Below are 19,866 nucleotides of genomic sequence, written 5' to 3'. Positions count from 1 at the left end.
GCAAAACAACTTGTACGAGAAACCTGAAGGCTGAACCAATGCCAAGGAAGACTTTAAAAATATGCAACAGTGTAGTAACACTGAATAAGGTTGAAGGATGCCTGATTGTACAAGGACATAACCCCAGCACTTGAATAAGCCAGTCACGGTGGCTTATGACTAAAATCTCAGGTCTTAGGAGCCTGAGGCAAGGAGGATTTCTGTGATTTTTGAGGTGAGGCTAGTCTGGGCTACATAACAACTACTAACACAGCCTTAGTATAAGTATTGAGGACCTTTCTCACAAGTTCAAACTAAAGAAAAGCAAAATATAAGAAACCTATTGAAACAGTAAGTTAAGTAAAACCATAGAGGAGGGGGAAAAATAAAAAAAGACTGTGAACAGGAGCGACTAGGATCAGACTCTATGGCCGTGAGCAGGGTAGTTAATGAAAGGGCTGCAAACCGAACCAGTTCCCTGCTCTTCTGAGCTGAGCTTGAGCATTTCCTCCTAAGTGAGGGCCAAGAGAACCCCAGTGTGTGCAGTGGCTGTGCGATCAGTACTAGAGATCGTTCAAGTCAACACTGTGGTTTCAGAGAAGCTGACCAGCTCTGAGTAGCACCCAGCACCCAGCACAGAGTCCTGGGGGAACACCTAAATGACTGGACATTTCTACCTCCCCCTCATCCTGTTCCCCCGGTACTTCTACCTCTTCATGAGAATTTTAACTTTTAATATCTATCTTCAACATACCATTTATTTTTCTGCAGTGAAAATTATAAGTGATTTTCCTAACTCTAACATCATTTGTAAAAATCAATAATAACATGTCCAAAGTATAAAATAGAGAAATACAAATGTGGTTCATGATAAAATGATGTCAGTAGGTAACGTCTTTATCTCAAGAGCACTAGGCAATGTGACAAAATAATGCTGTTACCTACACATAGAGACTTTATAAAGGTGACAGCCATGGTAGAGTAACAGGTACCTTAGGTTCTCAGTTGAAGTAGCACAAGTTCACTGGCATCTGTAAAATGATTGTTTAAAATGCTGAGGAACTCCTGGCAAAGTTCTGAACAAAGGAAAATGCAAGGCTCCAAGCCTGGAAAAGCTAAGTCATATTTAAACTATACAAACATATTAGGTTTATCTAAAAACAAAATTGTGTTGCAGGATCAGATAACTTAAGTTGTTTTAACAGCGTGAATGTCTTATCAGATGTTTGAAAATTGTATGAAACAGAATAACTGATTCTTTTGACTGTCAGATGTATTTTATACGATAGGTTATGACATCCTCTAAATACCAACAACACTGTAGTCGTAAATAATGCCTCATGCATTTTCACAGATGCCCTTCTGTGACACCGTGTTTAAGCTGAGAGCCTGATCCTCAGTAGCCCAGAGTCAGCCGGTAATAGTCCATATGTGGACAGAGCTGTAATAAGAAAATTTTAGATGAAGAAAGATGTTAGTCATCAGGTAAATGAAGATAATATAATATTTAGACCATAACTACATTTTTAAATAAAATGAATTATTATATGTAAAGGCATGATATTCACTATACAAGAAGTAGTTGCTATTAAAGAAGTGAAATCTGAAGATTTGTGAAAAGAAATATTAAATGCCCTTTTCTATTACATGAATGTAATAGCTATTCAAAAGTGTTTTATGAAGATTAAATAAACTTTGTATAAAGCACTATTTATATTAGATTTCATAGCATAAAACATGTTTTTAACTTTTTTTTTTTTAGTTTTGAGGTTCTGTATTATGCAGTAAATGAATATTTAGTAGTGACATTTACCAAAATGGAGACTGAGCCCCAAAGAAATTAGGTAAATAATGAAGTCATTCTTAAACAATGTATACCAGCATGAGAATTTCATACCTTGGTTTACATATCTACTCTCTGAAATACAACTATACTGTTGTTCTCCTTTCCAAGGTGAAGAAACAGACTAACCAATTTACCTTTGTTCACACTATCAATTAGTATAAAGCAGGGACTTATAAACAACTGTGACTTCTTTCAGAGGTTGTCTTGCTTTTACCCTTTAAGCTGGGGGTTCTGGTTAGTTGAGGGTTCCAGATAGCTGATTCTTGCAGTGTTCCTTAGCCTTCTTAATGCTGCAAGTTTAATGCAGTTCCTCATTTTATAGTGACCCTAACTATAAAATTATCTTGTTGCTACTTTGTATCTGTAATTTTGCTACTGTTAGAAATTGTAATGTAAAATTCTGATATGCAGGATATCTGATATGTTACCCCCAAAGGCCTCACAACCCAAAGATTAAGAACCCCTGGTATAAAGTGATTTAATCCTCTAACACCATATTAGCAAGCAACATGAACGCATTTTAAATTGCACTCACTTCACAACTCTAAGCATATAAACATAAAAGTTACAAAGAAGAAAAAGTAATAAAATGGAACTTTATATGCCCTGCTAATATTATCATGAACTATCCTATTAAACATTGCTCTATAAGAAGTCACCCCCAAATTTGATTGCTAAAACATTTTTGTATTGTGTCTTATGGTCCTGTTGACTTGCTACTTGTGTCTGGGCAGTTCTTACTAAGGGAGTATGATGTGGTGACAGTCAGGGTCTCCTGACACTGTAACCATCTGATGGACATCCAAATGATACTCAGCTTAAGATGTCAACTGGAATACCTGCCTCTTCTACCCTCTCCAGAACAGAGGCCTTGGGTAGCTAAAAACACATGGTGGCTAAACACTCCCACATAGATAGGTAAATGAGCAAGAGAGAAATTGCATCTGCTTCTGTAGCTTAGCCTCAGAAACTGCCCAGCAATACTTCCACCACATTCTGTCCATCTGTGCAGATTGCAGGAAGGGGGCTCGGGCGCCACCCAAATGAAGAGGTACCAAGATCACATTTTAAAAGTTTATGTAGGCAGAAGCTAGTTTTGTGGTCACTTTGAAGAATATAATTTTCCACATTAGAATATATCAGAGATATCTGGCCGCATAGCATCCTCCACCTGTCAGTTAATAGGTGGCATTTAACAGAACAGCATGCTGCCTTTGTTTCTGTCCCTTCCCTTAACATCACTGCCTGCTGTTTGTCACGCTCTGACATTCCAGTGTTCCTACCACTCTTAATCTTCTGTAAGCCAGGAAACAAATACATAAAGATGGATGAGTGAATGACAGAATGGATAAGTGGTTATCAGTGGCTGGAAGGATGAATAGACAGATGGACAGGCAGGTAGACATGCAATTAAGCAGGTAGGGAAAGAGAGAAAGAGATAATTTTCCTTCTAATTGTCAGAGTACCGAGTTGTGGGTATAATTCTGGCTAACAATTAGCATTGCTTAGCTTGATGAACTAACATTCACAGACCCTTCAGTAACTTTTGAAGATTGGAAACCAATCTTCAAAATACTGTCTGTTCACTTTATACAATGAGTATATGTTTAAATTATATGTAACCTAATGCATTTTTAATGCAGTTATATGTCAAGAAAACATTAATTGACTAAATAGAGGATTTCTCTCTGCATTTTAGAAAGGGCTGAACTCGGTCACTTCTGGTAAACCAGGTAGACTCAGAACTCCATACGTTGAACATTTTTATGTTTGTGTGGAAACAGCAGAGGGGAACACCTGCATAGACATAGCCCCGTGGACATTGCTGTCATTAATTTTAATCACCTCACTAATGTTGACCATTATCTCTGTCAAACATAATTATTCAAAGAAATTATTTGAAACTCAGCAGAATTAATTTGGAAGAGAACAGAAAACTGACGCAGGCACTTTTTATCCTTTTCAAGATTATACGTGCTTTGATGTTTAAAACCAGCAAAGGGTTTCTACACTGTCTTCTTATTTAAAGTATAGCTGTTAATGTTTAGAATGTTTCGTCAGTGTTTTTCAGCTTTATAGGACATACCTCTTTAACTTTTGTAATCCAGAGAAACCTAGCTCATTTTCTCTTTCTGTAAGCAGTGTTTATATATATATATATATATATATATATATATATATATATATATATATAACAGGAAACAGAAAATTACTAGAACGAAGTATCTCAGTCAGCCAAAACCCCCAATCTCATTTCTTTTGCCTTAGTTATGAGTATTTCGAGGTATAATTTAAAATATTCACTTGAGCAATTATTTCCACTCTCTGTTAATATAAATACCCTGTAGGATGCTACACTAAAGCTGAGCTTTCCTAGAGGTGCTCCAGAGGGTGTAGCCGCTATTTATCCAGTTCCTTGGGACAAATGACTTAACCCTCGTCTCCGCTGCCTCCTATAAACAGTGGAGGTTCCAGCGGAATGCATGTAAAGTGCTCCATGGAGCTGCAGCTGTACCATGTTTGGGTAATGCTGCTGCTGAGGTGACTGCTGGTGTGACAGGGTGATGACATACAGCAAGCAATTTAAATTCCCTTTCTGTCGGGGAAGTGTTTGTTCAGTTGTTGTCCGGAGCATCATTCAATTTGGATTCATTGGGAACGGCGGTAGATGAGAGCTCTTCTGGATATGAAACATTTAACGTTGCTTCTCAGTTAGAATGTGATCGCCATAGAGAACCGCAGCAAAGTCTCCACATCATCACCTTTCACCTGTTATTGGAAACCTCGCCAACCTTTGGTCTAGTCTGTTGTGTTTAGTAAGACAGTAGGGAGGGAACAGACATCTTCAGTCTGTATCGGAACCCTGGAAGTGCTTCTCCCATCTGTTATCAATGGCCAATGTCATTGTGGTGCCTTAGCGTAATTTTCCTGTGAAATAACTGCCACTTCATAATGGTATTCTTTGTTTAATTGACATGGAGATTGACAAAATTACTTTGAAAAAATGGCAAAAACACCCAGTTCTGATTTAAAATAAATTTTAAAACTTCTTGCCAGTTATCCCATAGGAGACCTTTAATAAAATGAAAGCTCATTGAGTTTCCAGTGTGCTCATGTAAGGGCGGAAGAGATGGCTCAGCTACTAAAGGCGAGACTCAGAACTAAAAAAGGACAGTCACTTAGCTTTCTGCCTTCAAGTTCTCATAGAAATGAAAAATAGGATATAAAAATAGAGGAAAAAATGCAAGGAAATCCTCATACCTTTTCAGCATGGGCAGGTGGGACCTCATAGTAGGAAGCAGGAAGGCCTAACCTGCTCCTTCCTCTGTTGAACAGCAGTAATTATGGGAAAACAGGACCCTGGCAGGAACGCACTCCTGTGTTCTGGGTTGAAAAGTAAAACATGGCTGGGGCTAAGAAACTGCTTTCACTCTTCTCTTGTGATACTCAGTAGCTTGGCTGAAATCTACAGACTTCACCCAGATTCTTTGTCAAGCAGAAGGCAAGTGGGTGTCTTTGAGAAGGACAGACAATGCCTTATATCAAACAAACATGGCATGACACTGGGATTAATGAAGAAGGAACTATCACCATGTAAATATGGCTTTACACAATCATATCTGGTCCTAGCTCACTACCAACTATACGTATATACTATAGTGGCATTCTTATGTTCACAGTACAAACCTCCAGTCTGATCTGCATACCTCCAACACCCTGATCATATGTGTAGGTATCAAAGAAGTCCCTATGTCCATTCAACAGTCCAAAACCAGAAGTAGAACTATAACATAGCTACATGCATGTTTCATCCAAGTTTTTATAAACAGATACATGAGATCATATGATTTTGGAAAGGCCCACTGCATTAAAGCAAGAAAAGATAGATGTCAAGACTTAGGAGCATTAAGAATTAAGATTGTAGTTATGCTAAAGCTTTTCAACTCTGCCTGCATGCTTAAATCGGCATTCACAATTGGGAGTGCATTTTAAAAGATTGAAAGAGAGACGTATACATAAGAAACAAGATAAATGTGTCATAGCTGGGGTCTTAAGCTTTGGTGTTGCACACAACTGAGATGCAGTTGGAACTCAATTTTTTACACCCACAAGGGCCTAAATGATGCCAAGCAAAGGAAGCAAGGGACACGAATCATTCCTTAAAGAATATGCTTTCTTTCTTAAATTACTCATATATTAGGCATTTAAAAAAAAAAAAAAACAATTTAGGAGCCATCTGGGCTTGCCACTAATTAAAGTTGAAAGTAAACATTTCTATCGACTACAGGTGGGAATGTAACTTGGCACAACATTTTTTAATATATATATATATATATATATATAATATAATATATATTCATGTACATACATGTACGTGCACATAAAAAGATCTGTTTTTAAAAATTAATGTTAAAAATGTTTTTAATGACACCATATTTTAACTCACTAATCTCAACTATTGGTATTTTTACAAACAAGTAAGAAAAGATATATGTGTAAATATTTTGATTACAGAATTTCTTGTTAAAAAATATGAAGGCCCAACTGTTAGAGATTGGTTGGCTAATTAAATTTTATTCACCCAGCTCAAAATAAGGAGACTAATCCTCTGATTGTATGTACTTGACTCTGCAGGCATCCTGCATCAATTCCGCTGTTCCTATTATTAATTAGTAATTGCTCAACTCTATTTAATTTACTTTTATAACATGTATATAATTGTCTATATTGCAAGTATGTCTACACCACATGTACGGCTGGTACCCACTGAGGCCAGGAGAGAGCATCAGAGCACCTGGAACAAATCACGTGACTTGTGAGCTGCCATGATGGTCCTGGGAACTGAACCCAGGCCTCTGCTAGAGTAGTACAACTGTTAACTCTTGTGCCCTCTCTCCAGCCCAGTAGTTTAAATCTTAAAAGAAAGATGTCAGTTTAATATGTCTTCTCTTTATGTTCTGAGATAGCAACTCTAACATTTAGTCAAGTATCAGGCACCCCCACATCCGTTCAAAGATCAAAAACCAATTCTAAGTAGAAAACTCTTATTTAAAAAAAAAAATGGTGACACACATATTAAACGAAAGCTGCTTAAGCCAGTGAGAAAATGTTTCATGACGTGAGGAGGAGGCAGTGGTATAACATCTTAAATGCCTTCATGATTTTCCTTTAGATTCCTCCTTCTCTCAGGTCCAAAGTTAATACTTCATTCTCATTCCAATCATTTTGTACCTCAAGCTCCCATCATAATTTATTTTCATTTCTCCTGATAGTATATACTTTTATTGCTAGCCTGAATTTGTCAGAGAAAAACCACTCGTGGTTCCTTTAGTGGAAGTCAAGCCTAGTGTTTGGAATTGGCATTATGCTATTTGCCTGCCCCAAAGTTGTTGTGTGGGTTGTGCATCCTGCTTCTCTTGGGACTGGCAGAAGAGTTCAGCCTCCGAGGGAGAGCTCTCGCATGTGGCTGTGTCAGCTGAGAGGAAGCTAAGCTGTTTTTGTGGTGTCCAGTTCTTTTCTGATGACTTCATTCTTCAGAGTCAGATATTTATAGAATCTAACCATTTGAAAAATTGTAAACATATATTCCCTTGTATGATTGCAAGTTGAAAGGTCAGTACTGTGTGGTTCTACTAAGAAAAATGCATCGAATTTTATCTTGGGCAACTTAATTTATTGTTAGCTTCAAGGAAAATTTCATTCTGGATTAAATTTTATTTCCAGGAAAAAGGTGAAGTGAAACACACATCCCTTAAGAAAAGGCAATCATTTAGTTTCATTTCATTCATTCACAAACTACTCAATGTCCACAATGGGACAGACTCAGACCTCGTCCCTAAAATAATAATATATAACACAGAATGCCTAAAGTATTATTCCTTATTGTCCAGCCTCTATAAGTTAGCAGGTAAAGAGGTATAAACAAATGATCAAATAAGCAAATATTCCAGAAAGCGGTAAATGTTATAAACATTAGAAAACCAGCTTATGTGCTGGGAAAAGCAAGTAAATAGAGGTGCTACAAGACTGGCGGACAAAGAAACTCCCTTTGAAGAGGTAGGACTGGAGTCCCAACTCATCTAGAAGAAAACCCGTGAAAAGAGTTTTGCCAACCCATTACAGAAGCTTTGTGACCATAACAACCTTGACGTGTGAGGGACAGTAAAACCTAAGCTGTGTACCCACCAGATATGAGCAAGCAGATAAGTACCATGAGATAAGGCTGGAAATGTAGGGCAATATACCACTTTATCATGACATGCAAAGAAATTTGTCTTGTATTAAGAGTCACAGGAAGCCATTGATGGTTTCAAGCAGCGATAAAGTAATATGACCTACATTTACAGAAAGTCTTTTAGACAATTCCTACACTGAAGTATAAGAGTAATAAGAATGAAGGAAACAGGAAGACTAATCGACTTACCGGATACAGTAACGAGGGTGGGGATGATGGGTCTGTTGGGCTGGACTTGGAGGAGCAAAGAATATGCACTTAGTCCTGATGTGACTCAATGTGCCAGGGCAGACTGTTGGTGGGAAAGGGAGAAAAAGGAGAAAGAGGGACCCAGAAGAGAGGAGGAAGGGGGCCACAATACAAATGTAAAGCGAATAAATAAAATTAAAAATTGTATATATTTATATATATAAAGATTGAATGAGATCATGCATGTGTTGAGGTGATTTGTGAAATGGTTTAAAATGCTAAGTGCTGCTGTTTTTACAATGATGGTGAGAACATAGCTAATAACAAGGGCGGGGAGAAGATGCTCTGAAAATAAAAATGAAGAATACTTTATTTTAAAGAGCTACTCATGCTGCTCCATTGTCTATTAGATAGGAAAAATCTTAAAGTTCAGTATTAACATTTCAGCTTGGTAATTGTATGTGTTACAGTAATGAATGCCCTGAAGTCCGGTAGCAATGAACACTTTTCTCTTACCATCCTGGATCTTAGACAGTTACATACCTCCCTGCTGATCCATCTGCATATCATCCAATTGACAAATGTGTGCTGTTTTTCTTAAACAAATTCCCAAAAAATTGGATGCTGAAACTATTCAATACTATCAGAAACATAGCTGCAATCCTCCATTTTCTGTTGCCACATATAAGTAAATATATACAGCCTTTGAGTCATAAAAATCAAGAAACCATCTTGTTTCTAGTATTTAATATATGCAAACCAATTTCTACTCTGAGTCAATCCCAAAGCCACCACATATGATTGGTTTTCATAGAAGGTCATTTCCAGGAACATATTTTAGATTTATACTTTAATCATGTGTGCTATCTGTAGCCTCAAGCTATGAAGGCATGGCTAGACAAGAGAGATTTCATTTCTCTCTTCAAGCAGGGGTAAGGTTATCAAGGGGATTACAGGATGTACAAAATCTAGGATTTAATCAAGTAAGAAATCTGTAGACTCTGGGATGAACATTGCTAACAGACTTTCACATGAACTGGTTTCAACCAGAATGCAGAGGCTGTTCCTAAGACCACAGAAGCCATTAGAGGGTCTGTGGCGAAGGCAGTGGACAGAGAAGAATCACTCATCCATGAGATGAAGCACCCATTATTTTCACAAAATTAAGTTTAATCACAGAATACCTAAATTACCACACACACAGACAAAAAAAAAAAAAAAAAAAAAAATCCCCAAGATCTGAAAAAGTCTCCATTCAAACTGAAGGCATTGTGTTGCGATAATAGAATAGGTGTTCTCCAGAATTTACATGAGGACAGAGAATTAGCAGTTCATCTAACCAGGGTGGCAGCTGTATTAACATGTTTGCAATAACAACTTTCATAATTACTTAATATAGTAATAGTTCAATTTAGATCCAAAAGTTCAGACCCTGCCCTCAGCCTAATATCAGTATTGAATTACAGATATTATCTTTAAAAGTAGTGTCATTGATATGAAGGTTTGTTAACCTTTACAATTTACCGTCTTACAATTTAACTGTTATTTTTATTTCAATACACCCTCTTTAGCAACCCTATAAGATAGGTACTATATCCTATTTAGAAGATATGAGTAAGAACACTTGCTAAGCAAGCATGAGGATCTGAGTTCAAATCCATAGCACCCAGGCATGGCTGTGTGGATGGATTTCTGTAAAGCTGGTCCTGGGGGTTGAGAAGAGATGGTGACAGGAGACTGTCTGGGAGTTGCTGGCTCATAGCCTATGTCAAGACTTAGTGAGAGAGCCTGTCTCTAGGGAACAAGGCAGATAATGACAGAGCAAGATATCTTATTTCCTTCTCTGGCCTCTGCACAGAGGCTCATATGCTTGTGCTTATGTGTGCATACATCACACGTACGCACACACACACGCACATGCATGCACAGATGATGAAAATATGAAAAGAGTAAGGCTCAGAGAATTTACCCCAGTCACAAGCTTGGACAGTGTTTCAAGTCTAGGCTACCTGAGCAGCCCTTCGAGTGTAAGTAGGGCATAGTTAAGACATTCTGTCACACCTGAATTGGCCATTGTTTTGCTTTGTTTTTGTTTTTAGAACTGTATAAAATCATATAGTCTTACGATCATTGCAGCTAAGAGCTGGAAACTATTATGAGCTGTCTTGGTAGTCTAGCTCTCTGACTCAAAAGATGGGTAGTCTAGCTCTCTGACTCATCTTCATATGGTCATATCAGGCATTAAGGGAGTTGGCGTGAAAGTGCTCCTCAAAATGTAAAGGACTGTGTAGTTGTGTTAGAGAGAGGATTTCAAATTAAAGTCATTGAACCAAATCCAGTTTATCTAATTTTCATGACTTAGCTATGCATGCACAGGATGTAGCAAGAGGTAAGTGCTTATGAAGCTTCAGTACTGTTAGATCAGATACAAGATCTCCAGCTCGGTGATAACATGCGCTTTCTCAGAAAGATTGTTTTGTTTGCCTTAGAAACTTATGAACTTTTTCTTAAGATAAATCACTTGTTACCGCTCCAATGTAAAGCATCTCTTTAAGGTAAAAAGAGTTCTAAAACAGCACAGAAACCTCGCAGAAAGACATAAGCAATGCCGTTGGGGCCATGAATGTAATACATTTGGAGCAGTAGTTCTCAACCTGTGGGTCACGACCCCTTTGAGAGGGTCAAACAACCCTTTCACGGGGGTAGCCTAAGGCTATCAGAAAACAGATATTTACATTATACGGCCATAACAGGAAAATTACAGTTATGAAGTAGCAATGAAATAATTTTATGGTTAGGGCTCACCACAACAAGAGGTACTGTATTAAAGGGTCACAGAAAGTACATTTTGCTTTTTTTTTTTTTATTATGGAATAATATTTATTATAACAATAAAGGATGTATACTATAAAACATAAAAAAATAATGGATATAAGAGGGAAGGGTAGATGGGACAGAGGGGCTAAAGAAAGCCAAAGCCTAGACCCCAGACTGTTACTGTCTCTGCCAGCCATGTTTCTGGGTCTTTCTCCCACCAGATCACCAGGTGGTTGGATGATGGCTCCATTGATTTAGAAATTTTCAACAAAAAGGCTACACATACTCAATGGCAACTGGCAAGGGAGAAATAAAGAAATTAAAGGCTTCCTAGAATTCAATGAAAATGAAGGCACAACATACCCAAATTTATGGGACACAATGAAAGCAGTGCTAAGAGGAAAGTTCATAGCACTAGGCACCTTCATAAAGAAATTGGAGATATCTCATACAAGCAACTTAATGGCATGCCTGAAAGCCCTGGGGAAGGGGGAAGAAGAAGAAGCAGACACACCCAAGAGGAGTAGATAGCTGGATATAATCAAGCTCAGGGCTGAAATTTAAAAAAAAAAAAAAAAATTAGAAACTAAGAGACCAATTCAAAGATCAACAACACCAAGAGCTGGTTTGTTTTTTGGTTGTTTGTTTGTTTGTGAAAATTAACATGATGGACAAACCCTTAGCCAAACTAACCAAATGGGCAGTGAGACATCATCCAAATCAACAAAATCAGAAATGAAAAGGGGGCAATAACAACAGAGGAAATATAAATAATCATTGGGTCTTACCTCAAAAGCCTACGTGGCACACTTTCCTTTTTTAAATAAGACTTTGTGGAAGAACAAAATCACCTCTCTTACATTCATGCATCTCTAAGTAGGTACTCTGTACCACTTTCTGGGACTTTCTGGTTACAGTATGTCTATGGGAGGTTTTTGCCATTTTTCAAAGTAATGGATCTGACAGAATGTGAGTAAGAAAGGCCTCAGCTGAAGGCTTCTGGGCAGAAGGTCATGAATGTGAGTAGAGATGATACACCAAAGTGACACTGGAGGTGAGAAGAGAAACCGTGGCGAGGCAACGAGAGTACACTTGGACCAGTTGGTCCACAGGTCTCAAAACACATCATTTACGAACCACTGCTTGCCAGGCTGTCATAATCAGGAAGGTCCTCAGTGTTCTTAACCTAGTGTCTTACAACTATTCAATAACAGACACATCTGAATACATGTCACAGACTCTATGAAAGCAGGGTGGGTTTTTTTTTTATTTTTTTATTTTCCTGTCTTATTTGTGTTGCTTTAAACTTGGATTAAATGAGTTTGTTCTCACTTTTAGAGACTATAAAGGAGTGGATGCAATAAATTCCAAGAAGTTAACTCCACAGTATAAAATTACAGTCTTAAGGGAAGAAAGAAAGAAAGAAAGAAAGAAAGAAAGAAAGAAGGAAGGAAGGAAGGAAGGAAGGAAGGAAGGAAGGAAGGAAGGAAGGAAGGAAGGAAATACAATAGTACACAAATCAAGGAAACCTCACAGGTTCTTAGATGAACTTACATGTTTAAACAAATACACAAAAGATGGGCAGAGAAACAACCTAAATTAAGATTCAAACAGTATCCAAAATACTGAAGCCAGGGTTAACTTAATTATTGACATGCTATTGAGCATAATGAAAAATAAGTAATAATGAAACAAGCTAAGTTCTGATGTGAAATAGCATGGGAGGTAGGGAGAGTCTTAAATGATGTTAGGCAGACTCTTTGGGTGGCTCCCAGGGCCTGTGCTTCCATGTTAATGGTCTGGTATAATCCCCTCCTGGAACATGTTCAGGACCTGCTGTCTGCTTATAACCAGTAGAAAGCCTTCCAGGTAACAGGATGTACCTGATAACATCACATGTGGCTTTTGTGCCTGTTTTATGCTGGATTTGCTTCCTCCTGGGATGCTTCAAAGAGTTGAACTACTACGTTGGAAGACTCACATGGCAAGGATCTGAGGACGAAGCCTTCAATCTTCCCAAGACAAGCCACAGATAACACCTCATTCATGCCCCTACACAGATCTAGAGCCTTGTAGGTCTTACGGAGAGGACTTTTCTGAGCACTTCCAGTCTCCTTCCCTGTGGAATGTGTGAGGCCCTGTATAGATATTGATTTCAGTGGCTGTGGTGTGTTAATCGATTACCACAAAGAACATAGCACAGGACTCTGTCATTTCCTTTTAACTCCCAAGTGAGGAAATGACATTTCTAAGAGCAAACACAAAGTTTTCTTGGAAATACAGAATTGTCTTCTATTGGAATAAGAGACAAAATTATATTCTTAAAGCTTTGAGTCAGACTCTTAAGTTACAAATACCCTCTCTATTTTCTTTGACCTCCCTGTGTAATCAAGAGAAGTGTGAGAGAATGAGAAGGTTGCCTTGCTCCAGGTTTAATTAAGACAGCAGCCTCCAGAAGCAGACAGCCGCTGCTATATGAGAAATGCTGTCATGAATCTTCCCCAGAGACACAGCTCTCTGCCTCACCATGTGTCATTGTCTCAGTCAGCTCAGTCCTCCAGCACCTGTCATGGCACTTGACATGTAGTTGATGCTCAGTGATTGATGAACGAACTCCTTATTAAGTTATTTCTTCCACAACAAGTAAAAATGAAGAAAAGTCACCTTTCCCTACAAGGACACATGTCCTTCTTATAACCTGGGAAAAGGAAAACTATCTGTCTACAAGGAAAAACAAGTGGATCAACTGTGAAAATACAGAAAGGAAATGAAAAGAATCTTAAAACTCATGTGAAATTGAACCATTTCACAGTTCTCTTTATTTCTTCTTGGTCTATAGAACTGTGTTTCATTTCAGAGGAGCTTTTGCTTCATAGCCAATAGATGCCACAAACTTGTCAGGTTCCAAATGATACTAGCAGAATAGACTCATTTGTTCTGTTTCTATTCTGTGTCTTCTCATCATATGAAGGCACAAACCTTTTATAATCTGGCAATAATTGAAATGCCCATATCTTTTATTCATTTTCTTTCTCTGTGTCCTCCTTTGAAGAATCCTACTGGAAACAAAATTATTCCTCATTATTAGCAACTTGTGAATTTTTAACAAATACTTTCTCTAATGGTTCCTAATTGTGTTTTTTAACATTACTGATAACGAAAAAAATATGCCCCCAAATCTGGCTTTACTCACATGGCCTGTAAGTAGAAAATTGGCAAAAATGGTGTCATTTTGGCTTTGGCTGTCTGTCAAAATAGTTGCGTTGACTAAGCCAGCAGAAATGTATTTTACCTCATGTCATTCTTTATTAGGATGTTTTCATTTTTGAAAGTTAGATGACAAATAATTTGATGACCATTTGTAACTAAGTTATTTTCTTTTAATTTTCCAAGTTTTGAAGATATTTTAAGGATAAGTTCTTAGTTTACTCAAATAGTTGAGAACTGTAGTATTCAGGCCATGTACATATTCCGATTGCTTGACCAAAGTCTATACGTATTATGCATTTCAAGTTTTCAGACATACTAAACAACTCATTAGTTGTCATTTTTTGACTTCTTGCCCTGGACAAGGCACTACGGTTGTCGTCATAACAAATACAAGGGTAAAATGAGCTATATACTCCTCCTTCAGGGAGGTAGCCATTTAAAGACAGAATCAAAATCTGTACGCTATGACCGTAGCAAACCCCAGAAGAGTTTCAAATGTCCATGGATTTGAAAGGAGGGAAATACATTTGTCTCCCATAAATGCTGTAACAGGTTACCACAATCTTGGTGTCTTTACTCAGTGGAAATATATTATATACAGTTCTAATACCGTATACTTCAAAACGGGTTCTCTAGACTGAAATAAAAGTTCAGTGAAGCTTCGCGCTCTTCCAGCGGTCTTGAGGTTTTGTTTTGTTGTGTTTTTTTCCCTCCGCTAGATTCTTTAGGCTACTTACATCGCTTGGTCTCTGGCCTTTCTGTCTTGAATGTCAGCTGGCAGGGTCCAGCTTTTTTCAGATCACCTCATTCCAGTCCTAGACCTTCTACATCCAGCTCCTATTCTTTAGGCTCCTTGTCATTATGTAGAACAAATATGATCTTTCTAACTGAAGGTGAGATTACTTTCAGCCTGACTTCTCTTTTACACACAATATAACATAGCCAAAGCTTCATGGATTAGGGTGGGAAAGTTTCATGGAGGCATTATTCTACTCACCCTAGGAACAAAAGAAAGGCCTATGAAGAGGAGATGATCCTTGAAGAATGAGTAGAAATTAGGTTCATGAAGGCAGAAGGAAGAATACAGGACTTGCTTTGTAAATAAAAGGAATAGCAAAGTAACAGGCTGAAATCTAAAGTAAGAAATAAGTAAGACATTCTTAAAAAATTAGTTTGCTTACAACTTGATTTTTTAGGCTTTGTGACCTTAAAAAAGCATCCTTGTGTCTGTTACAACCATTCAACTCTGCTGTTGTAGCAGGGAAGCAGTCATTGATAATAAGAAATGGTTAAAGTGTGTTCCAATGAAACTTCATTTGTAAAAACCAGGTGACAGGCCTATTTGGTCCCTAGACTATCATTTTTCAAGCCTTAGTCTTAATCACAAACAATAAAAAGAAGTAATTGAAAAGACATTAGGAGTTGGTTGTGCACTACTGTAAACACCTGGCAAAGTGTTTTGGAAGATCTATGTTTTAGTAGACAGTGAGGAGCCATCGGTGCTTTTGGAGCAAGGAACAAGTCTAATTAGAGCTGTGCTTTGGGAAGTTCTGTCTGCTCAGCATTAGGGTGCTGAATGGCTCTACTGGGTAGCTCATTTGGGGCCTTAGCAGCTAACTGAACTCTTTGTCACTCCGACTCCATCAATTAGCCATATTCATCTTTCTGTAGCTCTTCAGACACACCATGCCTATTCCTATACGAGACCTGTGCTATGCGCTATCCCACCTGCCCAGAATGAAAAGCTCTTCCTTCACCAAGCTCTCTCCTTCATTTCAGTCACCTATCTCAATTGGTGTCATCTTTTGGTTATCACCATCTTCGCCGTCAGTTACCATTGATCTGCTCACTTCCATTTTCTAACAGGACTTACTTGCCACCCAATACTTGATCTTCCCATTAGAACTACTTTAGCATCAGGAGGGATCCAGAATGTCCGTTAGCCACCACTCAATAAGGTCTACTGAATAAATAAATCATAACTTCACAGAAGTGGTTGTGTCACAGCAAATAACAACTGAAAAGGAAATTAGATGTTTTTCAGCTGGATTCAAAACTGTAAACCAAATCAAGGATGTCAGCAGAAAAGACATTCGGGAAGAAGGAACACAAGCCCCAGTAGGAGAAACACTGAGGAGCTGGTAGATGTGTAGTGGGGTTGGGAGAAGGTCAGGGTGTGGAGCACTTGATAAACGAAAGGGGTGTGTCTATGTCCTTGTGGTAGCTGAAGCCCTGGCACCACAAAGAAAAGATATGGCCGAAGAAGTCCTCTGAGACAGCGCAGAAGGGAAAGAGTAAAGGAACCTGATGGGGAGTTTTCAAGCTGGCAGAATTACACAAAGGGCTGATTACTGGAAAGACAGATACTAGAGAGGGGAGTATTCCGGAAGAATGGCTATCAATGCTAAATGCTGTTAGTCAAAAGACCCACGAGAAAGACTTGACAGCGAGTGTATTTCAGCTTACCTGTAAATGACAAGTTGCTGTAGATGGCTAAGGGCAGAGATAAATTTCAGCCCAATGCAGTTTTGAATGTCAGCTTCATCTTCTGTGATTCATCAGGCATTTCAGTATCTGCTGGGAACTTATTTATAAATATCAGCTGTGTAACTGTGACTTAAAAGTTACAGGATAAAGAAAAACATTAGAACATATCGTATATCAAAAAGTTGTATTCCAGATGCCTCACATACATGCAGTATAAAAAAGGGACGAATACATTATTTCCCTATTATGTACATGTCAGAAGATGCCATACACCATAACTAGGCATAATAAGAAATAAAAGAGAAAGCATTAGAAGATTCAACTGAATCTATACTCTGATTCAATGCCATGTGTTCAAAGCTACTTAATTTTAACACACTCGTGCCTATGTCCAGATTCCGGGGAGTCTAGAGAGCTGTGCTCTGAAAGCTGTCAACAAGCTGACATTCACTGCATTCACACTCTCTTCTAAATCGAGAATTGCGAAGATAAGAAGGAAACGCTTAGGCCAGCAATATTTTTACTCTGTCTTCTTCTGACATATGAATGGTGTTAGACTTTTTGTTGAAAGATTACAGAATAGAATGAATCATTAGAAAACCTGGGCATAATTACCACCAAGTGGCAATCATGGTTCGTGACCTTTGGTCCTTGATTTCTACTTTTTAAAACATTTTTATAGGCTTATTGTTTGTATGATTTTAAAAGTATACTGGCAAATAACTCAAGACCTAAATGGCCTACATTCAAATCCTGCCTTCTGTCTCTTAGGAATGACATGATTTGAATGAGTTTCTTGATTCGTCTCTGCCTCAGTTTTCTCACCCATAAAATGGGGAAACTTTTCTCTTTTAATACTCACCATGTAGGCAGAGCTGTGAGGCCGGGAAGCTGACTCGAATAAAAGTACTGGCTGAACAAGTCTGACAATCAGAGTTGAGACCCCTAGAGCCCAGGAGACCTAGACAGGACAGCACGTTCTATAGTCCTAGTGATTATACTCCTGTAACCACCCTTACAGTGAGATGGTATGCAGGGACAAGAGACTCTTCTGGAAACTTGCAGGCAGCTGAGCCTGGTATGCAAAGTGTGGCAGCAAACAAGAGATCCTGCCTCAAATAGGGAGGAAGAGAAGGATAGGACCAAACACCAAACACATGCCATGAAAGTGCATGCCCTCACACATGAACACACGTGCATGCACACACACATACATACACACATGCACACACACACACACTAAATACATCTTTAAAACATGTTGATTTGATCTTCTTTCCACCTTTCCATACTTCACTGACCTGACTTTCCCTTTTTGTTTATTTGGAAAATTTTACATCTCATTGGTTATTTATTATCTATTGATCCCATAGTGCCCTATGACTTTGCCATTTTTCTGTATTTAAAATTACTATAAACAAGTTTCATTTGCATATATAATCTAGATTGGGAGCCACTTTGGCTTCTAGAACCGAGAAAGCAGGAACCCAGTTTCAGAGCAACGTTGCACTGAGCCCTCTCATAAAGCCAGATATGGCCTGGATATGTTCTCAGAGAAAAAAAGGATGATAAACTAATTAAGGCATTTTATTGTCTGTATCAGAGTTATTATCCTAAAAAGACATTAACCATATAATGATAACCAAAGACTGGATGGGCTGTTAAGAGTAATATGTCCCTTGGGGAAGCACACTGCACTGTGTGTGTTCCGTGTGCACACGTGGGGCTAGAAGTGGCTCTGAGACTTAGCTCAGTACAAAGTGTTTCACTGATGAAGATTCCCTATAAGAACAGTTTTCTTTTGTTTCCTGAAAGGCCTAACATTTATTGTAAGTGCAATGTCTTTAAGTAAAGGAGATTAAGAGGAATGATCTTGCTAGCCCTTTGGTTAAAATAACGGGTCAAATGGCACTAAACAGCAAAACATGGCCATCAAAGATGAAATGCCTTTCTCAGCTTCATTGCTGAAAACAAAAATAAGTTCTCCCCATCAAACACAATGGACACTTGAGGTGCGGCAGCTGTATTTTACATGTTGTCCAAGTCAGCTTTGATTTGAAGTATGGGCAGCACCCTATTACTCTTCTTTGTTACTCAGGAAAATAATAATAACTTTTTAAGTAACAGATAAAAAATAAGACGTATCAATAAAGACTTTTGTTACCTTTAGCCTTTATAGAAAATACCTTACTCTACCCTGACACTGCAATGTCTGAGTATCTGAAGTTGGACCTGTCTGTATTGGTAAGACACTGCAAGGTTCTGTGGTGTCTATTTGTAAGCTGGACTGTTAGCTATCATTTCAGTGCTCGGGTAGATGGTGAATTGGCATTAACTTAAGGAAATAGACCACTGCAGGTTTTTCTAAGTATCTTGCAGTAAATCAACCCCCAAAGACCTCTTGAGGAAACACATTGGCCCTTTTAAAAAATAGAAATGCAATAAACTGAACATATTTTTTAATTGAAAATAGATTCTTCTCTCATACAATCCATCCAACCACAGTTTCCCCTCCCTCCACTCCTCCCAGCCACACAGCCCTTTTGTTATCCAAAGATAAGAAAAATGTATCCAGATGAAATGTGGCTTGCTGTCTGTTTGAAGGACAAGAAGTGTAGATGTTCTTTCACAGTGCTCTGCACGCTCTCACTTGTTCAGTGTTGACTAAAAGAAAAATTACATGTGTGCGGCATCTTGCCTCTCATCATCTTGAAGTTTTCTTTTAAAGTAACTAATTATGTGCTGCTTCCCAAATAGAAGTGCAGATTTTGTTCGTGCAGTTCCTGAATTTTTAACCATACCTTTATTTTTATCTTCGAGAGTAGAAGTCATTGTTTTTTGTCTTTGACAAAATGCAGTGACAAACTATTGCAAAATAAGCTGATCACTAACGTAAGACGGCTCTCCGGATCAGGGGCAATTTAAAATAGCCATTTCTCAGAAGTAGTCTCCCAGCAGTGACCTAAAGCACGAGCTGAAAGCTAAGCTGGACCAGGAGCGCTTGTTAAGATGCAGAGATGCAGTCCTCCAAAGCCTGGACTGGTTTTTAAATTTACAACCAAGACTTATGTCTGAGCTAAATTTGACTAATCAGACACAATTC

The 19,866-nt window shown here is 38.3% G+C and overlaps 1 protein-coding gene across 1 annotated transcript in view; it reads left to right on the top strand.

The window, feature by feature from the left end:
• The window catches only part of Stxbp4 (syntaxin binding protein 4), a 144,024-nt gene that overhangs the window by 88,779 nt on the left and 35,379 nt on the right, over positions 1-19,866 (top strand). The window lies entirely within an intron of this gene.

Source organism: Psammomys obesus, unplaced genomic scaffold (assembly GCF_907164565.1).
Source record: "Psammomys obesus unplaced genomic scaffold, mPsaObe1.curated_primary_1811, whole genome shotgun sequence".
NCBI lineage: Eukaryota > Metazoa > Chordata > Mammalia > Rodentia > Muridae > Psammomys > Psammomys obesus.
Note: the sequence above shows the minus strand (reverse complement) of the source record. Positions and strands in the feature narration are given on the sequence as shown.